The sequence below is a fragment of the Eschrichtius robustus genome, chromosome 4 (assembly GCF_028021215.1).
Source record: "Eschrichtius robustus isolate mEscRob2 chromosome 4, mEscRob2.pri, whole genome shotgun sequence".
NCBI classification, from domain to species: Eukaryota; Metazoa; Chordata; class Mammalia; order Artiodactyla; family Eschrichtiidae; genus Eschrichtius; species Eschrichtius robustus.
In genome coordinates, this window is record NC_090827.1 from 120,632,375 (window position 1) to 120,644,506 (window position 12,132).

A 12,132-nucleotide genomic window follows, 5' to 3' on the forward strand; every position below is an offset into this window, starting at 1 on the left:
CTGGCACAGCAGGAACCACCTAATGGAGGACCAGCTAAGCTGTGTCATTATTTATTTTGTTTAAACCAATCCACCTTTAAATATTTTTTCTACTGGAACTCTTAATGTACGCTTTTCTCTCCCCAAAGTGTCAAGGAATTCACATTCCCTGTTTGCCTTACAGATTTTCTTGCAGTGACAATGGCAGCTGGGTATCCAAATCAGTTTTTAAAACACCAGAGTCACCACTGGGATCCTTCCAGAATTTCCATGAAATACAGAAATTGTGGAAACAGGAGAATAAGAGTGAAATTCCTTCATAGCCACTTTCCCCAAGCAGAGGTTCAGTGACAAGGATTATAACATGTGTGATAGCCTGAAGTCAAACACTTCAAAATGTGAGCAAAATATATATTTTGGAACAGAATTGAGCAACAAATATTGTAAATCTTTGAATGGGATTTGCAGCCAACCATTGTATGTGTTTTCTAGAATCTATTTACCCTTTTTTGCTAATGCAACTCATTAGGAAAAGATGGGGATGGGACTTCCCTGGTGGTCCAGTGGTTAAGACTCCACGCTCCCAATGCAGGGGGCCCAGGTTCGATCCCTGGTCAGGGAAATAAGTCCCGCATGCATGCCGCAACTAAGAGCCTGAATGCCACAACTAAAAGATCCTGCATGCCGCAACTAAAAGATCCAACATGCCAAAACGGAGATCCCGCGTGCCACAGCTAAGACCTAACACAGCCAAATAAATAAATAAAATTTTTTTTTAAAAGAAAAGATGGGGAAAATCAGGTCAAAATCAATGTCAAGGCTATATATTTACTTTAAATAAATACAATTTTATTGGTTTCATACAGTAACATATATGTAACTACCATAAGAATCATGCCAAAATTTTTAACAAAAGATATAGAGTATCCTTCCTTTAGATTAGGACATTAACTATATGCAAATTGGATTCCCAGGGTTTTGATTGGGCAAGGGAAGCTTCAGCATAGCCAAATCCACTATGCTATCACAAATTCAGAATAGTGAAATCAGGTTGGAAGAGATCTTACAGGTTATCTGGTTGAATCATCAAATCAATACTCCCTACCAGGTAGTAAGTATATATTTGTTAGGCACATGTTATGTGCCAAGCCTGTAGTAGGTGATTTCTAGCCTATTCTGCAGAAAATCTCCAAAAGGAGGAACTCCCCACCTCCCCGAGCAACCCATTCCTTCTTGGGCAGCTCTAACAATTAACTCTGAGCTGCCAGCAATGTATCTTCTGAAACTGCCCTTACCATGTTTGTCACTGACCTCCCTCTTGCAAGAATCAGTTCCCTGTTTTTAATTGCATATTGCTTGAAGTACCTGGAGCAGTTGACACCAATGACCACATCTTTTTTTGAACTTCTGGTCTAATTTCATCTCTTCCCCCCAAATTAGATCAAGGTCCCCTAGTTAGAAGCTGTTATTGCACCCTATTGCAGTTTTCCTACAGAACACTGATGAGAGTTTGTAAATGAATGTTTCAGAGCAGGGACCTCACTTCCAGACAGCCTAGATTCAAATCCTGCTCTAACATGCACTAGCTGTGTGACCTTGGGCAAGTTTTCACCATATATCTATAAAATTAAGTTAATATATTGATACCTACTCCACAGGCTGTTATGAGTATTAAATAAGTTAATATTTATAAAGTGCTTAAAACAATGTAACTGGCAAATAGTAACCACTATGTGTTTGTAAATTAAATAAATTTGATTAAAATCTGTGGTCTCTACTAAATTATAAATTCCATGAGGATAAGATGGAATCATGTCTACTCTGCTTAAAATTTTATGTCCACTGCCAAGTTCTGTGTCTTTCGTGTCAAAGCGCTTGTTGAATGAGTGAAAGAATAAGTTTACACATGAAGGAAGAATCAAACAATTCTGGGATAAGTTTTATTGTCTCATATGCAGAGTGCACCCACTCAAGGATCATCTCACATCTGGCCCATGATGGTTACTGGCAAACACCTATTCTAGACAATCTCTCTGTAGTGTACCCTCCTTGCTAGTACTCAGTTGGTGACCCTTGGTCTCTTCTCCTGACTTTCATGTTTCTGATTCCAGAAGCTGAGCTTGAGAAATGCTCTGACCCCTTCAATCTCGGCAACCTGAAAAGATATCATTTTCTAGCACGCTGAATGGGCTTCCCCCTTAGCCTTCAGTTTTGCTCACGCCCTTAATTTTGGTGTTTCCTCGAAGCCTGAGGTCCACAGCTGGTGTGTGTTTAAGCTGACACTAAACCCAGGTGTCAGCTAATGATATATGATGTCATTTAAACTCTAGAAATCTGCAGTTCTTGGATAGAAGGTAAAGAAATTTGGCAATCTACTACTCAGAACATTTTATTCTCTTTCTTTCTCTGAGGTAGGATCTTTCCATTTTGGCCAGATCGAAAGGTATGGTTACTATTCAAGGTTTGCCTAGTATACGTTCTATAAAATCAGCTTTGCATTTGCAACATTGCTCTGTTTCGTTCTTGTTGCTGGGTTCTCTGTCATCCTTTAAAGGAGCTGCTTTATAGCATTTAGATCCTGAAAAACACTGGGACCATGCCAGAAATTATTTGGCAAAAGGGAAGATTATGGGGGTAAAAAATCAGCACTGCTATAAAACAGTGGCAAAGATCCTCATAGTCTTCAGGTTACGAGATAATAATAGGATGTAGGAGGAAAAGGATAACAGCAAATAGACTTTGTGTAAAAATCTTAGTTTCCTCATATAATATTTAGTCATTAGGTCGTGTATATGTGTCCACTGTAAAATATCTAGGCACAGAAACAAAACTCGAAAGCTACTACATAACAAATTCATGGGTGTCAAAATGAATTTGTCTCCATTCAGTCCTCCAGGCAGAACTATTAGTAGAACTTGGTTGAGGAGGTAGACCTGTTGACCTTTGAAAGTCAAGAAAATTAACACAACAGAACCATAGGATAACTAAGGTCAAAGTTCACAAAAAGGGCTCTTCAAATCAGTCATTTCTCACCATCTCAATTTCCCCTATGGATAGTTCTCAAGAAATAAACTAAAAAGATGATAGATAGATAGATAGATAGATAGATAGATAGATAGATAGATAGATAGATAGATAGATAGATAGATAGGTAGATAGATAGGTAGATAGATAGATAGGTAGATAGATAGATAGATAGATAGATAGATAGATAGATAGATAGATAGATAGATAGATTCTATTTGCCCAGAAACACGTCCTTCTCTAAGTCTAAGACCAGAAAATTGGTGGTAAAGTTAACTCCAAATGATTTTTAAAAATCATTAAAATGTTCAACCCTTTCAAACACACACACACACATTTCAAAGTTAACATTTGAAAAATTTTTATAAATATTAATTTTGTTGTTGTTAAAGATTTATCTGGTGATACTATCTGCTATATATCTAGTATTAGAGGAAAAGTTTAAAATTTTGTAACAAAGAGACTCAACACCTCAGTGGACTAAAAATAATTAAGTCTATTTTTCTCTCATTTAAGAGTCCCACAGGGTGAACAAGTGGGCTGCTCTGCTCCACACAGTCATTTGGAGATCCAAGTTCTCTTCATCCCTCTAACTTTTTTTACTTGCCTATCAGGACATCACACTTACCTGGTGTACTTCCTATCTTTCTTGCTGCTCTTTCTCAGTTTTTGGGGGTGGGACTAGTTGTCCATCATCAGCCATACCTCTAAAGGTATAGGCTTCAGTCCTTGGACCATTCAACTTTTCTGTAGCACTCACCCTCTAGGTAATCTCATCCAGTCTCATGGCATTAAATAACAACAATATTGGTGACTTCCAAATGAATACTTGTAGACTGGATCTCTCTTCTGAACTGCAAACCCATATTTTGCTGGTCACTGATCACCTCCGTTGGAGTCTAATAGACATCACAACCTTGATATCCAAAACTGAGTTATGGATATTTCCCTCCAAACCCTCCTATGGTCTTCCCAATCTAAATTAACAGCAACACTATTTTTCAAGTTCCTCAAGCCAAAAGTCTGGCGTTAACCTTACCTCCTTTTTCTTTTATCTCTCCCACACTCCATTTCCAGTCCCTCAGCAAATCTCCTTGGATCTACCCTCAACATACATTCAGAATGCAACAGCTTCTCCTCCCATTGCCTTGTCTACACCGCTATTTGGTCACATTTAATTTCCTATAATTGCTTAATATCCAGTCAAGATTTCAAATCTCCCTTCCCTGCTTTATTTTTCTCCTTAACATTTATTTCTAACAAACAGTGCATGATATTTACTTATTTTTTTATTGTCCATTTGAGCTCAAAGGGAGCAGGGACTTTGATCTCTTTTGTTCACTGATGTATCCCCAGAATTTAGAATGCTGCCTGCCTAGAGTAGACTTTCAGTAAATATTAGCTGCAAGAATAAATGACTCTTGCTTCTCCTCCATAGTCTAGGGTGTTTTACTTACCTACATGATTGAGACCTGGTCCCAGGATGGTTCGTGTTTGACTCCTGGAGATGGGAAAGAGCACAGAGGAGTTTACATATAGTGTTTCACAGTCTGAACCAGGAAATGGCACACATCACTTCCATTTATATTCTATTAGGGAGACCTTAGATTCATGGCCATAACTAGCTGTCAGGGGGGTTGAAAATAGCACTCCTAGCCTGTAAGCCATGGCTCACCTGCAACTCTATAATTTAAAAAGGTGGAACAGAATCTAGTAGGCACCTGGCAGTCTCCAACTTACCTGCTATTTACACAGCTCATTTTATCCAGAATGACAATACAGTCAAACCGCTTTGGAGTTCCAGAAGTAAATTATAGACTGAAGGTAGACCAAGCTGTTCAATGGTGTGCAAATCAAGAGTACTTTATAAGCCATTGATCACAAGTTTGTTCATTAAAGCATAGCTGAGGCAAATCCCATTGGAAAGGCTCAGCCAAGTCTCAGGTGGTCTTACTAACTGCCTTATATGTAAACTGCCTGGAACACGTGGACCATATCTTGAGACTTTTCTTATTTTATTGCTTAGTGCAACTTACAAAAGTTGTGCAGAAATAATATTGAGAACTAAGGGTAAAAAGAAGTGTGGGTGAAAACACCTGAAATAGTATAATGAAAGAAACTTGTTATTGAGTTTTCTGTTCTTATCACCTCAGTTACTAGAACTCCTGAAATAAAACAATGGACTAACTTTCCTCCTTCTAAGAGATTCTAGCAACCTACGAAATGACCTTCAGAGAATTGGATGATGTAGAAGCTCTGGGTGTGGAAAATCTACAATCCAAAGTCCAAGCATAAATCTTTGTAGGAAACATAATCTCAGGTGTTGGAATTAATCAGTAGGCTAAAAATTACATTGTTGTGCTTTACCCAAAATTTTTTTTTAAATCTTAAATCCTTTCAAATCTTGCAAATTAATTGAAGTTAATTCCCATAGTTAGCAGATAGAGTTTATGTTTTTATGCATCAGGATATAAACATAACACCAAAAAGCATTTGTTAATAAGGCCTATTCTTTCAGCAAATAAAATGTATTTAGTACCTGAAAATAACCGTGGCTCATATCAAAAAGATTTATTATTGCCTCATTGAAAATTTCTGGTCTTTTAGGCAGTGAGTTTGTTCCTCTGCCAAGGAATCTGAAGAAACAGTTTCAAATGACCATCCTTTTCTCCATGTTTCCCACCATCCCATGAAGAGTGTTCAGATAAAGGCAGCTGGTGGGAGCAAGGCAGGGAGATGAGGCCTCTCAATTGTACACGTAAAACTAGTATCTCAATTGCTGTAACTCTAAAATAGCTCAGGATCTAGATGTTCTCTCCTCCTTTTAAAATAACTAACAGAATTTTGGATTTCATCTGACTTATAATTTATTGACGTATGTGAAACATATAGGATATGCAGAGTTAATTTTTAGTTACTATTTCAGGAGTTTCTTTTCTTGATTATAGCTATATCAGAAAACTCTCAGTTTATTGAAGTTATTCACCTTGTGCTCTCAGCATTTACTTGTTTTTATTTTATTTTATTTATTTTATTGAAGTACAATATTATATAAGTTATAGGTATACAATACAGTGATTCACAATTTTAAAGGTTATACTTCATTTATAGTTATTATAAAATATTGGCTACATTCCCTGTGTTGTACAATATACCCTTGTAGCTTATTTTATTGACAGATTGCTTGATTGCTTGATTGATTGCAGATCTGACCAACTTTATTTTACTTAGTAAATAACATACATACAGCAAAGTGCATAAAGTGCACTAATCTTAAGCATTATAGTTTGAATTCTTACATATGTATACGTCTGAATAACCACCATTAAGATAAAAGTATAGAATATTTCCTGCCCTCTATAAGATTCTCTCATGCACTTTTCACTCTTTTCCCTGAAGCGTTGATCACTATTCTGACTTCTAAAAACATCTTTTAGTTTTGCTTGTTCTTAAACTGTATATAAATAGAATCACATACTAGAACTCTTTTGTGTCTGGCTTCTTTCAAGCAATAGAGTATCTGTGAGATTTCTCCATCTTGTGTTGCAGCCATCTTGTTTTTAAGTGATGCGTAGTATTCCATTATGTAAATTACCACAGTTTATTTATCTGTTTGTGTGCTGAACACTTGCATTGTTTCATCTTCTGGATATTATGAGTAAAGCTGCTATAAATATAATGTAAAAATGAGAGGGTATATGCATTTATCTCTTTGGGGGATAAAAAGTGGAACTGCTGTATCATGAAGCATGACTCTAGTAGAAACTAACAAATGGTTTTCCAAAGAGATTGTATCATTTTGCAACTCCCACCACCTTGTAGCTTATTTTATACCTAATAGTTTTTAATCTCTTACTCCCCTATTCTTACTTTGCCTCCTCTTCCCTCTCCCTACTGGTAACCGCTTGTTTGTTCTCTATTCCCGTGAGTCTGCTTCTTTTTTGTTCTGCTCACTAGTTTGTTGTATTTTTTATTTTTTTAATACATTTATTTATTTTATTTATTTATTTTTGGCTGCGTTGGGTCTTTGTTGCTACACGTGGGCTTTCTCTAGTTGTGGCGAACAGGGGCTACTCTTTGTTGTGGTGCGCAGGCTTCTCGTTGCAGTGGCTTCTCTTGTTCCAGAGCACAGGCTCTAGGAGAGCAGGCTTCAGTAGTTGTGGCACGGGGGCTCGGTAGTTGTGGCTCACAGGCTCAGTAGTTGTGGCATGTGGGCTCAGTAGTTGTGGCTTGCGGGCTCTAGAGCGCAGGCTCAGCAGTTGTGGCACACGGGCTTAGTTGCTCCGTGGCATGTGGGATCTTCCCGGACCAGGGCTCGAACCCATGTCCCCTGCATTGGCAGGCAGATTCTTAACCACTGCGCCACCAGGGAAGCCCAGTTGTGGTCTTTTTGATGATAGCTATTCTGAGAGGTGTGAGGTGACATCTTATTGTGGTTTTGATTTACATTTCCCTAATGATTAGCAATGTAATTAGCCATCTGTGTTTCTTCCTTGGAAAAATGTGTATTCAGGTCTTCTGCCCACTTTTTAATTGGATTGTTTCTTTTTTTGTTATTGAGTTATATGAGCTGTTTATATATTTTGTATATTAAACCCTTATTGGTCATATCATTTGCAAATATTATCTCCCATTCAGTAGGTTGTCTTTTCATTTTGCTGTACAAAAGTTTTTAAGTTTAATTAGGTCCCATTTGTTTATTTTTGCTTTTGTTTCCTTTGTCTGGGGAGAGAGATTTATGTCAAATGACTTATGTTAAAGAGTGTCCTGCCTATGTTTTCTTCGAGGAGTTTTATGTTTTCTGGTCTTACATTTAGGTATTTAATCCATTTTGAGTTTATCTGTGTATACAGTATTAGAGAATATTCTAATTTCATTCTTTTACATGTAGCTGTCACTTTTCTCAGTGCCACTTTATTGAAGAGACGGTCTTTTCTCCATTGTATTGTATATTCTCACACACTTTGTTGTAGATTAATTAGCCATAAGTGCATGGGTTTATTTCTGGGCTCTCAATTCTGTTTCATTGATCTATATGTCTGTTTTTGTGCCAGTACCCTACTGTTTTTTTTTTAAGATCTATTTATTTTGTATTTTTTTTTAAATTTTTTTATTTATTTTGGCTGTCTTGGGTCTTAGTTGCGGCATGTGGGATCTTTGTTGAGGCATGCGGGATCTTTCACTGTGGCGCACAGGCTCTTCATTGTGGTGTGCAGGTTTCTCTCTAGTTGTGGAGTGAGGGTTTTCTCTTCTCTAGCTGTGGCGCATGGGTTCCAGGGTGTGTGGGCTCTGTAATTTGCAGCACGCAGGCTCTCTAGTTGAGGCGCATGAGCTCAGTAGTAGTAGTTGTGACGTGCAGGCTTAGTTGCCCTGCAGCATGTGGGATCTTAGTTCCTTAACCAGGGATCGAACCTGTGTCCCCTGCATTGTAAGGTGGATTCCACTGGACCACCAGGGAAGTCCCCATACTGTTTTGATTACTGTCACTTTGTAGTATAGTCTGAATACAGGGAGTCTGATTCCTCCAGCTCTGTTCCTCTTAAGATTGTTTTGGCTATTTGGGGTCTTTTGTGTTTCCATACAGATTTTAAAATTATTTGCTATAGTTTTGTGAAAAATACCATTGGTATTTTGAAAGAAATTGCATTGAATCTATAGACTGTGTTGGGTATATGGTCATTTTGACAATACTGATTCTTCCAATTCAAGAACATGGTATATGTGTCCATCTATTTATGTGGTCCTCAATTTCTTTCATTAGCATCTTATAGTTTTTGGAGTACAGGTCTTTTGCCTCTTTAGGTAGGTTTATTCCTAGGTATTTTATTCTTTTAGATGTGTTGGTAAATGGGACTGTTTCCTTAATTTCTCTTTCTGATAGTTCATTGTTAGTGTATAGAAATGCAACAGATTTCTGTGTATTAATTTTGTATCCTGCAACTTTACTGAATTCATTGATGAGCTCTAGTAGCTTTCTGGTGGCATCTTTAGGATTTTCTATGTATAGTATCATGTCATCTGCAACACTGACAGTTCTTTTCTTGATTATAGCTATATCAGAAACTTCCAGTTTATTGAAGAAGTTATGTACTTTGTGTTCTCAGCATTTTTTTTTTTATTTTTAAAGACTTCACAACTTGTTGTTGGGAGATTATAAAGAATCTTTATATAAAGTGTGAGGTATTAGAATAGAGAAATTACATAACATTTTCTTTCTTCCTTTCTTTCTTTCTTTCTTTCTTTTCTTTCTTTCTTTCTTTTTTGCCATGCTGCATGGCTTGCAGAATCTTAGCTCCCCGACCAGGGATCGAACCCAGTTTCTTGCAGTGAAAGCACTGAGTCCTAACCACTGGACCACCAGGGAATTCCCAACATTTTCTATTTTAATAATACTCTAATGTACTTTAATTATTACACCAAAAAAAGCATCAACACAAGCTATAAAATCAGAAGAACTCTGTATACAATTCTAAATAAAACAGTGATTAGCACGGTCAAACCCTTTCCTTCTTTATTAGCCTTCTCAAATATTGATTAATAAATCTTAGGAACAACACTTTTAGGGATCATTCTTTAAATATTAGCATGTTACCTAAGTGGGTCCTTAAGTTTCTTGAAAACTAAGTAACTGCAAAGAAAAATTAATTTTGAAACAATTAAAATATGGTACAAAACATTTGGAATCATCTGGGCTCTGAATGACAATCAGAATTTTACCCTCTCACCTTCATGCCATTTTCACAGCTGAGAAGTGCTCATTTTCCTTGTACTCTAGCATGGAATCATCTGGATTTTTAAAATGGGAATCAGTGGGCAATGGAGAATCAGTAACAGTAATGATGAAGCATTTATGGAACACTGAGTCTCTTATCTTATTTATATCACATTTTATGGTTAGACTGTTTAGTTCAGCTGGCTATATCCCATCTCATGGTCCAAGACTAGTTAGGGGATAAGAATAGCCAGGCTGTGCTCTCTAGAAGGTCAGCTTCACAGTCCCATGGCAGTAGGACTTGAGAAATATTTGTTCAAACTGCATACTGTTCAGTTCTGTGGATCCACTGGATCTGCCAATGGCTTTAGAATCATTTTTTTCATGGTCATACTTCTAGCTGTCAAGATTATTATTATCTTCCATTTTTCTTAAGATTAGGCAAATGAAACAGAGGAAAGCAAAGTTATTTTTCTATGAACTAAGGCACATAATGGGATAAGTATTAATTCAGATTTACTGCTTTAGGAATGGAGGCTGTCGTTCATCTATTGAGCAGAATTCACATATACTGTGCATTCCTACCATATTTTTGTTCTCATTCTGTCTTTTGAAACAATTAGTCCATTGCCTCTCCAACTCATTCAGATTCATCCTGTAGCAGTCATGGTTGTGATCTGTATTTTACTTAAAGCCGAGAATTTATTACTCTTCTAACCTAATACATCTGTAGACAATAGATTATATATAATCCATCTGGTAGTCTATGAATAATGCTTTTACGCAGCAACTTTTTTTTAATATTTGATGGCTGAACTCATAGAAACATAACTTGAAATGATAGCCCTTTCCTCTACTAATCCATAAGTTTTTCCCTGGTTCATTGGGGTGGTAGGTTTTAACACATAACTGTTTATATTCTTCCCATTCACCAAATTTAAAAAGAAAAAGAAATCACTTCCCAAGTGAAATGCAAAACATGTTGAATTACATACTTACAATAAACATCTTATAAGGTACCTGCTCCTCGGGATTATTGTTAGAATCTTAATCAAAAACAAAATCCCAATGGATGAACAGCAAGGTCCTACTGTATAGCACAGAGAACTGTATTTGATATCCTATGATAGGACTTCCCTAGTGGCGCAGTGGCTAAGAGTCTGCCTGCCAATTCAGGGGACACGGGTTCGATCTCTGGTCTGGGAAGATCCCACATGCCGCAGAGCAACTAGACCCGTGTGCCACAACTACTGAGCCTGTGCTCTGGAGCCTGCGAGCCACAACTACTGAGCCCACGCACCACAACTACTGAAGCCCGCACGCCCTAGAGCCCACGCACTGCAACTGCTGAAGCCCAAGCGCTCTAGCACCCACGTGCTGCAACTGCTAAGCCCACGTGCTGCAACTACTGAGGCCCGCGTGCCTAGAGCCCGTGCTCCACAACAAGAGAAGCCACTGCAATGAGAAGCCTGCGCACTGCAACAAAGGGTAGCCCCTCGCTCGCTGCAACTAGAGAAAGCCCACGCACAGCAATGAAGACCCAAAGCGGCCAAAAATATATATATACATATATCCTATAATAAACCATAATGGAAAAGAATATTTAAAAAAGAATGTGTGTATATATATATATATATTTATAACTGAATCACTTTGCTGTACAGCAGAAATTAACAAAACATTATAAATCAACTATACTTCAATAAAAACAAATTGATTAAAAAAAAAAAATCCCAGCCCAGGCTTTGCAAATATGGGCAGCACCATAGGCAATTCTTTGGAATGTCAAAGATTTTGCAGCTTGGTATTTTTTGGTTACCCTTTCCTAAGAAACATACAAGAAAAAAATTTTTTTCAAGCTTAAGAGAAGGGTCCAGTGAGTGAGTTGTTTAAACTTCCCTCCTGTTTCCAGAACTGAGGGGCAGGAGGGAGCAGCTTACAGGGAGAAGTTCTAGTAGGGCAGGATGTGGGGTGAACAATTGTTTGCAGACTCTGCTTTCAGCAGGGACCGTGGTGTTCACTGACTCTGCCTTCCTGAATGTCTGCACACGTGCTCATGGTATTAGATGTTTGGGGGCGATCAAACAAACGTGAAGTATTTTCTTGCATGATTGCATTCCTTTTTCACTACCTTGATAAAGCACTATCACCATCATTGATAACCTACAAAATGTGTTATGAAATGTGACCCTGTTTCACTGGCATTGCACCCAAGGTCACACTCCAATCCCGGGTCACTTACAGGAAGAGAAGCACCACCATTCAGGTTAACAGCTGGTATACACCCCAACCCATCTTCCCACAGCAGGTCACCAACAAACACGCTCCATCCTTAGGATAAATCACAAGTGTTACACACGGCCCACAAAGCCCTGAATGGCGTGGCCCCTGCCTGCCTCCAGCTTCAACTCATGCCC

At 37.9% G+C, this 12,132-nt stretch overlaps 1 non-coding gene and 1 pseudogene across 1 annotated transcript; one reads left to right on the top strand and one right to left on the bottom strand.

Moving 5' to 3' along the window:
- The window catches only part of LOC137763521 (ferritin light chain pseudogene), a 60,011-nt pseudogene that overhangs the window by 14,463 nt on the left and 33,416 nt on the right, over positions 1-12,132 (bottom strand).
- On the top strand, positions 529-601 carry TRNAW-CCA (transfer RNA tryptophan (anticodon CCA)). The gene has a single exon. It is a non-coding gene; the product is annotated as a tRNA-Trp (tRNA).